Source organism: Rattus norvegicus, chromosome 1 (assembly GCF_021556685.1).
Source record: "Rattus norvegicus strain SHRSP/BbbUtx chromosome 1, alternate assembly SHRSP_T2T, whole genome shotgun sequence".
Lineage (NCBI taxonomy): Eukaryota > Metazoa > Chordata > Mammalia > Rodentia > Muridae > Rattus > Rattus norvegicus.
In genome coordinates this window covers 122,737,209-122,751,494 of record NC_141534.1, presented here as the reverse complement: position 1 = coordinate 122,751,494, position 14,286 = coordinate 122,737,209, and positions in this window count along the sequence as shown.

Genomic DNA, 14,286 nt, shown 5'->3' with positions numbered 1-14,286 from the left:
AGTTTGTTAAACTATTTATAAGTAAACACCTCTCTTATTTCAATAATTTAAAGCACTATTTTTTAAGTAATAGCTTCACTTTCCGTTAAATCTTCTTTTTCCAGCAATGAATAATATTCTCTGATTCCCAATATCACATAAAAAGTTCAAATTAGAGGCCAATAATCTTTTACTTGAACATTCCTTGTCACTGGAAATTATGAAACTGGTGTTCAAGAGATGTGAAAGTATCATGTCATGTTTCAAGTATTAGACGAACATAAGAGACAGGAATGGAATAGTGGAGCCTGGGAAAGGAAATGTCTCTACATAATTTGGGCTAATAACTCAGAATCTAAATTTATTTACTGTAACATACATTTATATTCTCTTTAAATTATAACACAGCTTATGGACAAGGAAAAAGATTTAGTATTCCTCACTATATTGTGTGAAAATTATTGGTAATTCATTTTGACATTTCTGTCTTTATACGAAGTTTTTCTTCATATTGTCAATAATTTTCACCTAGAGCTAAGACTTGTTTGGCATGGTCCATGTAGTCACTTTTACATATTTGTTTCATCAGATGATGAAATTACTTCTCCAATCTAAGTTTAAATATCATCCATCTCTAGCATATTGTACTCAACCCTCCACTTCTTGACACAGATATTTTGTTTCCACTACAATCTGAAGGTGATAAAAGTTTTAAAGAGTTTATTTTGATCAAAGCAGACCACACGGAGGCAGAAGGTTAATACTAGTAATTAAGATAGACAATGTAAAAACCTGTCTTGTGCCCTCAGTGAAGACTCAGTATTTAAGATCACTGAGTGATCTTACCTAATACATCTATTCAATTCCCAGAATACACGTGACTGTTTAAAAATTTCCCAGATAATCTGAAGAATTCTTCTGATACCTTCAGGCTCTGTGCATAAGTGCTTCACAGACATACATATAAAAAACAATAATACATAATCTTAAAAAAATAAATAAAGTCTAAGGCAAATATTTGTCTATGTAATTTGCCTGTTATTGAGTGAAATTGGGTCTATTCAGAAAAATCCCTTAAAAAAACAGATAACAACCATTAAATTTGTTGCCATTCAATACATTCTGACATTGTGGAAAGTCACAAATATGTGAATGTACGTATTTAGTATCATACCTTTATGATAAGAAGGAATTCCTGAGTATACATGCTTTCCCCAATTCTTCTCCTTGTCTTTCCAATTTTGCCTGAGGGACGCAATTCAGCTCTAGCATTAAAAACAGGAGTGAAGGTGCAGGAGAGGAGAAGTGAGAATCAGCCATGGGTTAAGAGTCAAGAGAGCATGGTCATGAGAGCTGCCTAAGCTAAGAAGCACCCAGATAAAACAGTGCATATTCAGGGTTATCAATAGGAAAGTGGAATCTAATATGATGGGGTGAAATATCTGCCTATCCCTTGTGCTAATTAAGACTTATTGAAAAAATAAAGACTATGTGTGAGTTGTGGGTAATTTTCCAGGGGTACGAAGCTAACTCAGTTACCAAAGTTTGGGTAGAAACCCTGGGCTGCGGTTTCAATAATTTCTACAACAAAGAAATTTCCCCACTTCATTTTCAAACAAGTCCTGTAGTGGCAGCTTTATATCCTGACTTAATATATTCTATTACTTTATAATTTCTCTGACACTTATGCAACAATTATTCCTTAAACTTTGTCATATCCATTGAACTCAGTGTTCTGCATTTACTTCTCCTTTTCATAGAAAAGTATGATACAAATGTATAATTAACAAATCAATATATTTGTCCATTTCAATGGGCCATTTAGTAAATACTTACAGCATTCAAGGTCACTAGTCTTCACTAGCTGGAGCAGGAAGACAGTGATAATTGAAATATAGATGCAGTATTCTGACATGGCCTGAAGGCATCTTATTAAAGTGTTATTTACCAATGTAAGCTTTCAAGAGACAAGTTAATCCTGAACCTTGCAAATATATCCTCAGTGTTAACTACTGGTAGATTATATAGTCCCAAACTAATTCTTAAATCCATGTATTTGTAAAGTATTTTTATTTTGTCTCAAATTTACAGTTTAGGATGAAAGTGCTTGAACAATATTTGAAAATTTTGGAGAAAGAAAAGAAATTCTTACACAAATCAGTAAATATTGCTACTCTGATTATTTGACCTATCATGTTCAATAAACTCTTACACTTTTATTCATATTAACTATCCTATCTCATTAAAAAAAGCCTAAAATAATTCTGACAGAAAAAACGGAGAAGGGGAATGAAATTTACAAGGAAACCCAACCTTGTGACTATGATTGCTACCATCAGAAATACAATATATTGCGAAGATTAGATTTATGGTGCTGTTTTGTTATAGATATACTTATATTGCTGTATATAATTATGCATGTTTCTGAGTCCTATGATTTTTCTTTTTTAAAATATTGAGTTTATTTATATGTTTGTCATGATATACATATATATATATACATCTCCACAGTTAACAGTTATTATAATAACTATAAAACTATAAAAATTAATTAGAACTCTACCCTTAAATGCAGAACAAGATAATTAAACTGCACCTTCACGGAAATGGATCCTGGAGAGCATTTATCAAACACAGGTAGGGAATACTCTCATTGTGTGTTAGAGAAAGACAAGATATCTACTGGTAAAGAAATAAACAAACCGAATTTTTCATCCAAACAATAATTTCTAAATTATTTCCAAATGTATATGGTTTATTATATATATATATATATATATATATATATATAATTGTCTTAGCTATACATGTTTTTGTATTACATGTGGGACTAGGGCCCATTGAATTCAGGAGAAGTTGTATAATCCCTGTAATTAAAGTTACAAACTGTTGTAAACCATAATCTGAGTACTGGGACCGAAATCCATACTCTTTGAGAAACAAACAAACAAACAAACAGAAAAACCCAAATGCTTTTAACCACTGAAACATGGGTCTTTTATAGTATATTTGTCTTAGTTAGGTTTTATCTGCTGTAAACAGACACCATGACCAAAACAACCCTTATAAGGACAGCATTTGATTGGAGCTGGCTTACAGATTTAGAGGTTTAGTCCATACTCGTCAAGGAAGGAACATGGCAGTGTTCAGGCGGGCATAATGCAGGAGGAAAGGGGGAACTGAGAGGTCTTCACCTTCATCCAAAGCCTGCTAGCAGAATATTCACTTCCAGGCAGATAGGCTTAAAGCCCATGCTCACAGTGACTCACCTACCCCAACAAGGCCACACCTCCAAATAGTGCCATTCACTTGGACAAGTAAATGCACATTACCATGCTAATGGTCAATCATCCAGAAAAGAATTATCACATAATTGTGGACAAGACATCAACTTGATGAAGGAAACATTTTTGTGTACATGTAATTGCCTTTTTAATTTAATGTGATAAGAACTAGTTCCATCTGCTTTGACAGGGTTTTACCTCCGTTTTAAAGGATTCTTGATTTATCAATCAGAACTGATGGTTAGCATCATCCTGATTTAAAGCTTTTCTCAGTAAAATCATCATTACCTTTACCATCATGATTATTCTTATCAGCTGGTTAACATCTTTTTGTTGAATCTTCCTACCCCTTTAGGGAACACGTTATTTATTGACATACTTAAGGGTATTAAACTCTTCACATCTTTTTTTGTAATTTTATAGATACTATACATTCTCTATGTATATGCAAAGTCTTTGAACAAGAGTCTAATCTGAAAGTGGAAAGTAATATAATACCAAAGCCCACAGGGAAACTTGAACGTAGAGATTTTTTCTATATGCCATTGTTACTCTACTTGGACGTCCTCCATCAGTTTTCATCTTTATGTCTTCGGGTTCCTATTGCTACAAAAAAAATGGCCTGGCCAAACTCAAATGGGAGAGAAAGGGCATTATTTAGCTTACACTTCCACACTGCTCTTCATCACCAAAGGAAGACACTACAGAGTAAAAAGTAGGAAGCAGGGCAGATGCCAGGCCATGGAGGAGGACTGCTTCCAACCATTTAGCCTGCTTGCCTATAAAACCCACAAAAACCGTCTCTGGTGGGTACCAATCAGAATATTCTTGGTCATTCCTCACTAATCACTTATTGTGGAAATAACTTATAGCTACCTCTCAGGGAGGCATTCTTTCCACTTAAACTGCTTCTCCTTTGATGATTTTGTCTCAAATTGATACACAAAGACAGGTTGTACAACTATCCATTTGTTTACTTAAACCACAAGTACATCTCTATTAAGTCACAATTATTCCTTTCTCATTCATCCCTAAGATCTCACATTAAAAAAACATAAATAATTTTAGATGTCCCACAAATTTGAGCTTTAATATGCTCTATACATTCAAACACATTAAAATATCAGTACCATTTAAAAATCTGTTTTAAAATCAAAAGCCTTTTAAAATTAAAAATCTCAGTTGTGGGCTCCAGTAAGATACTTTCTTACTTCAAAATGTAAAAATCGGGGCATCCACAGTCAAATCATAGCAAAATCAGATTGGAACAACCCAGTGACTGGTATCTGCTGAGGATCTTCTGAAATCATCCAATAGACCCGTGTCACTTCTACAACTCTGTTCTGTGTAGCACATACTTTATCTGCTAGAACTGAGATGGATTCTTTCCACGGTTGCTACTTTTCTTACTGGCTTTCCCATGGTATATTCAGGTAGTTTCAAAACTGCAGGCATCCTTTGTTGGCACTGAGCTACACTTTCACCAATGTCTCATAGGGTTTCTTCTTCATGTCAACCTTCTTTGCATGACCATGTCAATCCTAGCCTTCAGTGTGACTGAGTATTCACTTTTACCAATCTCCTAGTGTCTCACAGTGTCAAGTTACAGGTGCTCTACATGTCTCCAAGTCTTGTTTCATGTCTTCAGAACCAGTACTTCCAGGGTGTCTCTACAGATTACGAAGTCCAGCTGACAAGACATGGTGCAAATTTGGTGACCACTGCATCACAGTTTCTCTGTGCTTTCAGGAAATGATGCTGTTCCCCTCTTCATCAATCACCGATAATTTCTTAGCTGCAACTAACCAAAATAAATTGCCTGAGTGATACAACAGTTTCAATTCAGTGTTGCTTGGCTCTCATTAATCCTGGCTGATGCTTTATCATCAGCTGAAGAAAATGATAGACTCAGATCAAAATGGCAAACTGTTGTAATGGAATCTTTAAATTCTCACTCTGAAAGTTCACAAGCTAGACTCTCTCTTCCATGCTGCCAGTGACATTCTTGTCTTTCAAGCTTCCCAAAACTTCTCATTGAGGTCTGAAAACTCAAAGGCTTTTGAATATCAAATCTCCAAAGATCTTCCACAATCTTCCTCAAAAAATGGTTAGTGCTGTCACAGAATACCCTAAAATCCTGGTAACAACTTCTCTCTTAGTTGGGGTTTTGAACCTCCAGCTAGATTCACTCCGATATTCCTGATGTTCTTGTTGGTAAAGAGACACAGTGACTATGGAAACACATATAAAAGAAAATGTTGAATTTGGCCTGGTTTACTGTTCATACATTTACACCATTATTGACATGGCAGAAAGAATGTTGGCATGCAGGCAGATATGGAAGTGAGAAGAAGCTGTGAGTTCAACAACATGATACACAAGCATGAGAAAGTGAGGTGGCTTAGTCCTTAAACTTACCCCACAGTAACATATTAACTTCAACAAGGCCATATTCACTCCAACAAGGTCATACCTACTAATAATGCAATTCTCTACAGAACAAGCTTTCAAATATATGAATCTATGAGAGCCATTCCTATCCACCATACTCTGCCTCCACAAGATATTCCTTTCTGCAGCCCTGAAACTGATCACTCTTAAATGGTATACATTTTCATTATTAGCATTTTAAAGTGATAATCTTTTCTGTGCCTTCATAAAATAAAAAGTGTTTGACAGTGGTAGTACATGCCTTTAATGTCAGCTCTCAGGAGACAAAGCAGGAGGACCTTTATGAGCTAAGGGCCAGTTTGCTGTCAGAAGTAGATGCCGGACTGCCAAGGGTACATGTAACAATCCTGTGTAGTGTTTTCAATGCATGATTGGCCCACAGAGAATTGCAGTGTTAGAAAGTGTGACTTGGTTTGAAGAAGTGTGTCACTATGGGAACAGGCTTTTTAATACCTTCACCTGTTTGGTTGTGTTTTCCTATAATTATTTAAGGAATTTTGGTGTTTTCTCTTTAAGAGCCTCTACTTCTTTTCCTGTGTTGTCCTGTATTTCTTTAGGGATTTATTTATGCCATTCTTAAAGTGCTCTATCATCATTATGAGACGTGATTTGAAATCCAATTCTTGCTTTTCTGGTGTGTTGGGATATACAGTATTTGCTGTTGTGGGAGAACTGGGTTCTGATGTTGCCAAGTAGTCTTGGTTTCTGTTGCTTTGTTTCTTGTCCTTCCCTCTTGCCATCTGGTTATCTCTGATTTTAAGTGGTCTTGCTGTCTCTGACTGGAATTTGTCCATTCTGTGGGGATGTCAGCCTGTGAGCCTGAGAGCCAATCAGCCTGTCATCTTAAGAGTAAGAGTTCTCCTTGGTGACCAGTTCTCTCAGGACAGGTTTTGTTTCTGAGAGCAGTGGGACATCCCCATCTCTGGGCACAGATGTAGACTAGATGGATCCTAACCTATGACACCCTACAGCTCCCAGCATGGTGTACTCTCAGCAGATTATTCAATGGAGAGAAAGTTGTGTCACTCATGTGGGCTCTAAGCTTATGAGGGTGACCAATGGCAGACCAGATCTCTGAAGGAAGGTTTTGGGTCTGAGTGTTGTGGAAAACTCCAGCTCTGGGTGCAGATCTCTTTTTCTTTTCTAGTAATATGTATGTATAAATCAAAAAATATGTGCCTATATGTATCAAATTTCTTTATTCTGTTAAGTCTAAATTCATATTATGACACTCTAAGAACATATCAGTTTACCATTCCCTGACTCGCCCAGCAGGTCCAGTTATTCATGGTCCCGAAGAGGCGCTACCTAAGGGTCAATGGGGGGAGAAAAGAAGGAGACCAAGCAAAGTTCTGTTGTCAATGTCTCGTTTACTGAGAGGAATGTACAGCATTTAAAGCTCTGAGGCAGGAATGGAAGCTTAGGGTGGGGGAGTACTGAGAAGTGCCCAAGGATATAAGGCAAATCACTAAACTGCAAGATATCCTCCTTATACAAAGAGGCAACAGTCTTCCAGGGACATATTCTTTGAAAAGGTTGAGCCCTTCTCTGGAATCTGCACAGGGCAGGACACTAGCTTTGCTCAGGCTGAAACATCCTGTGATTGTTCCCTGAATCTTCCTGGGAGACGCTTTTGTCCAACAATCTCATAATCTTACAGCAGCCATCTTAGGGGTGAGCATCTGTGTCCATACAGCCCAGAGTCACATAGCCACCTTGAGTTATACAGTTACAAAGTGGTCAGGCCCAAATCAAATACGGCTCCCTACAATTCCCAATTTGCTTGTACTTACATTTTGAGTATAATAATGAAAATATTATCACAGTATATTTCAATACTGGATATCAAAATAGATTTAAAATTTTTAAAATTATTAGTTAATTTTGATGTGGTGAATACCATCAATAACTAAGATGAAGTCATTATACGGCAATTTAATCATTCAAAGTGAGTTTCTTTGATTTATTAATAATTGCACTTACTTCCATTACAACCTCAAGTAAAGTGTCTTCATAATGTTTTCGAAGATGTTCTTTCTATATTCCTTAACTTGCATCCTAAATCTACCAATAAATATTTTGTTTGTTTCTTTTACTTATTTCTGGATAAAAATTGTTAGTTTTTATTTTGGATTGGATTGTTTGTGTGTTTGTCTGTTTCATCAGTTACTGTGTAGACAAAACTGGCAACATCTGAAGTCTGTGTGACCTACTGGATCATGTGCTAGAATTATAAGAATGGAGAAAATCTCCACGCACTCACATTCTTATTGGGAAAAAAAGAGCATGAGTATTAAAATTATTTGAGGGAAAAGGACTTAATGTTAGATAATTTTATGAAAAATTGATATAATCTAATTACAGTTGTTCTCCCTCCACTAGTTCCAGTCCCTTCCCACATGCAAAGCTATTGTTATAAAATTGTCTAAGGTTTACAAATAAATTAAAATGAAAATACTAAATTGTAGTAAGATAAAGCAAATGCAAATTAAATTGAAATGGACAGAGCAAATGAGCAGAAGAAAAAGAGTCCAAGATAGAAAAGCACAAGAGGAAGAGACACACTCACTCAAACACTCAACAGTAATGCTTAAATGGAAGACATAGTATTTATGCAGAGGACCAAGTGGAGACACTCTAAGAGTTCGTATGACTTCATATTATATTGTTTTAGATAGCCTTGTTATCTTGTAGTTCCCCATGTGCTCTGGCTATTACACATGTTTTACCTCTTCTTCTTCAGGGTTACCTCATCACTGAAAGGATGGATTTGCTGGGGTCATTAACTTTAGGGCAGAGCATCCCAAGAACTTTTACTCTGTACAATGTGTAACATTGTATGTCTCTGTACTTGTTCCTAACTCAAGAAATGGCTCTTAATTCAAATTAGGTATTTATTGGCTACTGACACATGCTTTGTTTCACCATTCCAGTACCATATCATGCAGACAGGATATACAATTATAGATCAATACTTGTGGCTTACTTGGTGTGTATTTTTTATTCAGTAGTGTGTAGAGTACATTCTTAAGCCAAAGATCATAGAGCATGGGTGGAAGGTAGAGGTGGGCTCTACGTAGATATGAGCTCAACTTCTCATTCTTTCATGAGTTTTGTTTGTGTAAGCCTTTTTTTTTAATGGAAATCACATTTAGTAACAGAATTTTTCAATTGTAGCTCTGACTTTCATATTATTTGGCACTGTCATTTAAATTGGATTCATATATGCATATATTTAATGAAGGGTCTACTGTTTATTTCCATGCTAATCCTCAAAAGGCCCTTAATTTTATCTCTCTATACCCATTTTTACTCCTCTAATCACTTCTTCAAATTCACTACTTGTTATTCCACTTCCATTCCCCATTATGACCATCCATATCAATTGATTTAATTTCAATTTCGTCAGGAGACCTATCGGTCACTCCTATATGTCCCTTACTCTACAGCCAATCTGGTTTTGCACATTTGAGTTTGTTTATCATTGACTTAGTAGCTATTTTCCACATATAAGCAAATACATATCATATTTATCTTTTAGGAACTGTGTTTCATCATTCAGTATAATGGTTACTAGTTCCATTTATTTACCTGTGGATTTCATTATTTTAATTACTTTAAAACATGACTTTTGAAACCAATAAAGAGTAGATGGAAGTTACAATGTTAATTCTTATTTGTAATTCCACGTAGACAGGGATGAACCAGTGTGTGAGGCCCCTTGATTACACTAGTCAATATAAAACTGCAGCTTTGGACTCTTTACCCAAAAACAACAAAAGAAAAGATATTAAGTCAGGGGAGAATTAGACTAAGGAAAAAATATTTATTTGAGACATAAGATAAATAATTGCAATCCCTTCATGTTATAGGACTGAGCGAAAGGACAGTACAAAACAAATCTTATGATTATTAAGATTTTCAAAACCACTAAGATATACAGGTGTAGATAAAAGTAGCATGCATATTGGGGATTTAGCTCAGTGGTAGAGCGCTTGCCTAGCAAGCGCAAGGCCCTGGGTTCAGTCCCCAGCTCCGAAAAAAAGAAAAAAGAAAAAAAAAGTAGCATGCATTCCCTGTGTGTTACACTTCCTGAAACAAATCCCTAGTGATTCAGTGAAAAGTAAATTTGAGGAACAAGTGAGAGGGTAGAGAAGAGGAAATTAACTTTTCAAAACAAATAACCAAGGTTCCTCTCTTAGTGTTCCAGTCTTAGTGCCTGATGTGATCAAGGCAACTCTTAAAAGGGCAACATAAAGTTGGGCCTGGCTTATAGGTTCAGAAGTTCAGTCAATAATCACTAAGGCAGGAACATGGCAGCATCCAGGCAGGTATAGTGCAGGAGGAGCTGATATTTCTACATCTTCATCTGAAGGCTTCTAGCGTAATATTAGTTTACAGGCAACTAGGATGAGGAAGTTAAGGTCCACACCCACAGGGACACACCATTTCCAACAGGACCACACCTTCTTATAGTGCCTCTCCGTGTTCCAAACATAGACAAACCAAACCATCACATTCTCCTCCCTGGCCCCCAGGGGCTTGTTCACACATATGAATGAGTCTGTGGGGACCATACCTAAACATAACATAATGTGAAATAAATTGTGTCCAAATTTATTTTTAGTTTTTTATTAGTTGATTTATTTTACTGGATATTTTACATATTTACACGTCAAATGATATCTCCTCCCCCCTCCTTTCCCTTCTCTTGCCTCCTCCTTCTTCAGTGAAGGTGCTCTCACTCCAACTAATTCACTCCCACCTCAACAGCCTGGCATTCCCCAGTACTGAGGAAACAAGTCTTCACAGGATCCAGGGCTTCTCCTCCTATTGATACCATACAAGGCTATCCTCTGCTACATATTAAGCTGGAGCCATGCTTCCGTCTATTTGTTCACTTTGTCTGGTTGTTTAGTCCCTGGGAGCTATGGTGCTCTGGTTGGTTGATATTATTGTTCTTCCTATGAAGTTGCAAACCCCTTTGGCTGCTTCAGTCCTTTCTCTAACTACTCCATTGGTATCTTCATGCTCAGTCCAATGATTGGCTTCAAGCATCGCATCTGCATCTGTAAGGGTCTGGAAGAGGCTCTCAAAAGTCATCCAGAGCAGGATCATGTTAGCAAGCACTTCTTGGCATGACCAATAGTGACTGAATTTGGTGGCTGCAAGGTTGGGCAGTCTCTTGATGACCTTTGTTTCCGTGCCTGCTTCACTGTAAAACACTCTGTAGTCTATAGCAGTTTCAATAGTGTTAAAAGTCCAAATTTCAAAGTCTCTTCTGAGAGTCATGCAATCACTTAACTGTAATCCCCAAAGCAAGACAGGAAACCAATAAGGCAAACTCCTAATTTTGCATGTCCATGGCGGATGCCAAAGTATTTCAGATTTGCAAATCCTTTTGCATCTTTGTTTACCGCAACAAACTTCCTGGGTTGATTCTTCTCCCTTTCCTTTCCTTTCCTTTCCTTTCCTTTCTTTTCCTTTCCTTTCCTTTCCTTTCCTTTCCTTTCCTTCCCTTTCCTTTCCTTTCCTCAGCAGATAATCCATGGCTCTGGCATCTGAAACATTTTGGGGTTTCCAATCATGTTCAATGTAACAGCTTCTTGTTTCTATATCTAAGATCCACTCATAATCTTCTGGGCTACTCCAAGGGTTTGGTTCACTTCTCCAGCTCTGTCCATTGTAGCACATACCTTGTCTTTTAGGCTTCAGATGCCTCTACTCCACTCCTGCTGCTTTTCATGGTGGCCATCTCATGGTACTTTCATCTACAAAACCCTGCTGTCTTCTACTGCAACTAGGATTCACCTATAGACTCTCATAGGCTCTCTTCATGGTGCCAAGCCAAAACCATTTACATGACCCCTGCAGTCCTGGGTTAACAATTGCAAGTGAGGCTGCACCTTCACCAATGGCCTTCCATGGCCTCTCACAGTGCTGAAACTTACATGTTCTTCATGACCTCTCTTGTCTTCAAAACAAGTACCACTTCGGTGACTCTTACACATTATCAAGTACAGTTACAGCATGAGGGACGGACATGGCTATTTCTGGAACGCAGTTTCTTTATGCTCTCAGAAAATAGTTGCTAGAAGTTTTGAACTCAGTGATGCTTTGTCTTCTTAATCAACAGTAAGGTCTTCGCTCCAGCTAACCATCAACTATTGTCCCAGAAGTTCCCTTATCCTCTTGCCTATAAAGCCAGTGTTTCATGGCCAAAGCTGCTGAGTTCTGCAGCTGGCAGGAGCTGGACTTTGCCCTTGTGTTCTATTACATTGTCAATAGCTTCCTCCTTTGCATCTCCTTCACTGCTTAAGCTTGGCTGTCTTAGATCTTGCTCTGTATCTTTACCTTAAACATAGAGATCTGTATGGCTCTGTCCCCTGCAATGCAGGAATTAAAGGCTTATACCAACTTGTCTGGATTTAACCTTTTCTTCAGCTAGAACCTGTTTTGTTCCAGACTGGCCTAGAATTTAGTGATCTGTTTGGCTTTATCTGATGGGATTTAAGGCATGTTCTCCCAAGCCTGGACCTAAATTTGCTGGGGGCGGTGGGGCGGATCTTGCCCCAAGGTCACCACTCTCTTAGTTCAATTTATTATTGTTGAACATAGAATCCAGTTCCATTTTATTTTCTGATGCCCCTTTAATGCTAAAACCATATATTTTGATTTTTTTTCCTCTCTAAATTTGCATCCCTTGTTCAAAACACCCTTCATGAGGCTGAACTTGAGAACACAGTCTCTCTTTTCTTTTTGAGACTTCCATTGTCAATTTAATTAATATGAATCTCTTTACTTTAACCTCAGGTAGATTCTTCAGACAGGGCAAAAAGCATCCACATTCTGCCCCAAAATACCACAAAACAATTTCTATGCCATATACTGAAATTCTTCTCTGACAACTCGTGGGCCATGATCGCACAGTTGAAATTATTCTCAGCAAGAAAGTCTTCCATAATCATTCCAAGATGCCTCCTCATTAAGCCCCATTTAAACTGTCTACCACTTTCCAATTTCAAAGTTCCCCGAATCCACATTTTTCCCAACAAAATCATTAGTTCTATCACAGCAAAACCCCAGTTCGGCAGAACAAATTATGCCTTAGGATTTTACTGCAGTGAACAGACACCATCACCAAGGAAACTCCCATAAGGACAACCTGTAACTGGAGCTTGCTTCAGGTTCAGAGGATCAGTCTATTATCATCAAGGCTAGAACATGGCATTGTCCAGGCAACCATAGTGCAGCAGGTGCTGAGAGTTCTACATTTTCATCTGAAGCTTGCTAGCAGTATACTGGTTTCCAGGCAACTAGGATAAAGGTTTTAAAGCCTACACCCACAGTGACACACCTATTCCAAGTCCATCCCTACTCAAGTAGGGCCATACCTTCTAATAGTGCCATTCCCTTGGCCAAAAATCTAGAAAACACCACAGGTCCATAAAGGAAGCTTCATGCAAAAGTAGAGAATTGATTTCCATATACTTTCCTCTGACCAATGAAAAGAATGCAATCTACATCAATAGGTAAATTTAATTTTAATGTCTTAAGATGAAAGAACATGACATCTATATTTGTTTTTAATCACTAATTTTTGAAAATAGCATTTTTCATACAATATATTCTCATTTGTCTTACCCTATATGCCCCTAAATCAATCTTGCCACATCCCAAATCAACCAACCCTCATGTTCTCGATCTCTCTCTCCTTAGAAAGCATACAAGCAAATAAAAAAAACTTACCACAATAAAACAAACCAACAACAAATGTAATAAAAAAGAACTCACAAGAAGCACAAAGATACAGAGAGAAATATGCCCACACATACACACAAATTAAAATACAAACTGGAATTCATACTACATGATAAATTGCCAGTATGTTTAAAAAATACAATACATTATGAATCAAAAAGCAATAACTCAAAAAATATTGAGTCACATATTTTGTCTGTCTGTGGCACGGAGTAAGAACTCATCTAGCATGTGGATTCCGTACTCAGTAAGGTACTACTGAGATACCCTAATTTTTCCATTTGGAGAATTTGTCAAATGAAGATAGCTACTTGTTGAAGAGTGGAAAATCACATGCCATTCCTGCTCTCAGTGTATGGACTGACCTAAGCAGATCCTGTGCATGTTGTTACTTTCTGTATGTGTTCATATGTGCATCAGCCCTACTATGTCTGAAATGTATTGTTGCCTTGCTGGCATTCCTCCCAGCATCACTGGCCTTAGTATCTTTTTACAATGACTTCTACAAGGTTTGCTCAATCATAAAGGAGGAGCTTGGATGGCAATATTGATTTATGGACAGAAGGGTCCAAAGGTCTTTCACGCTGCACACTATCCAGATATGGGTCTCTGTATCTGGCCCCATTTAAAGTATATGCTAGCTTCTATGATGAAGGTGCAGTAATACATGTCACTATGAGTATAACAATGTTATTAGAAATACATTTATTGATACACATTGTAAGTAGGCAATGGTACAAGCTATTCGCAGTATTCTAAGGTATTTTGCCATGGGAACAAGGACAGAAATGTTTTCTGTCTCAGTGAGTAG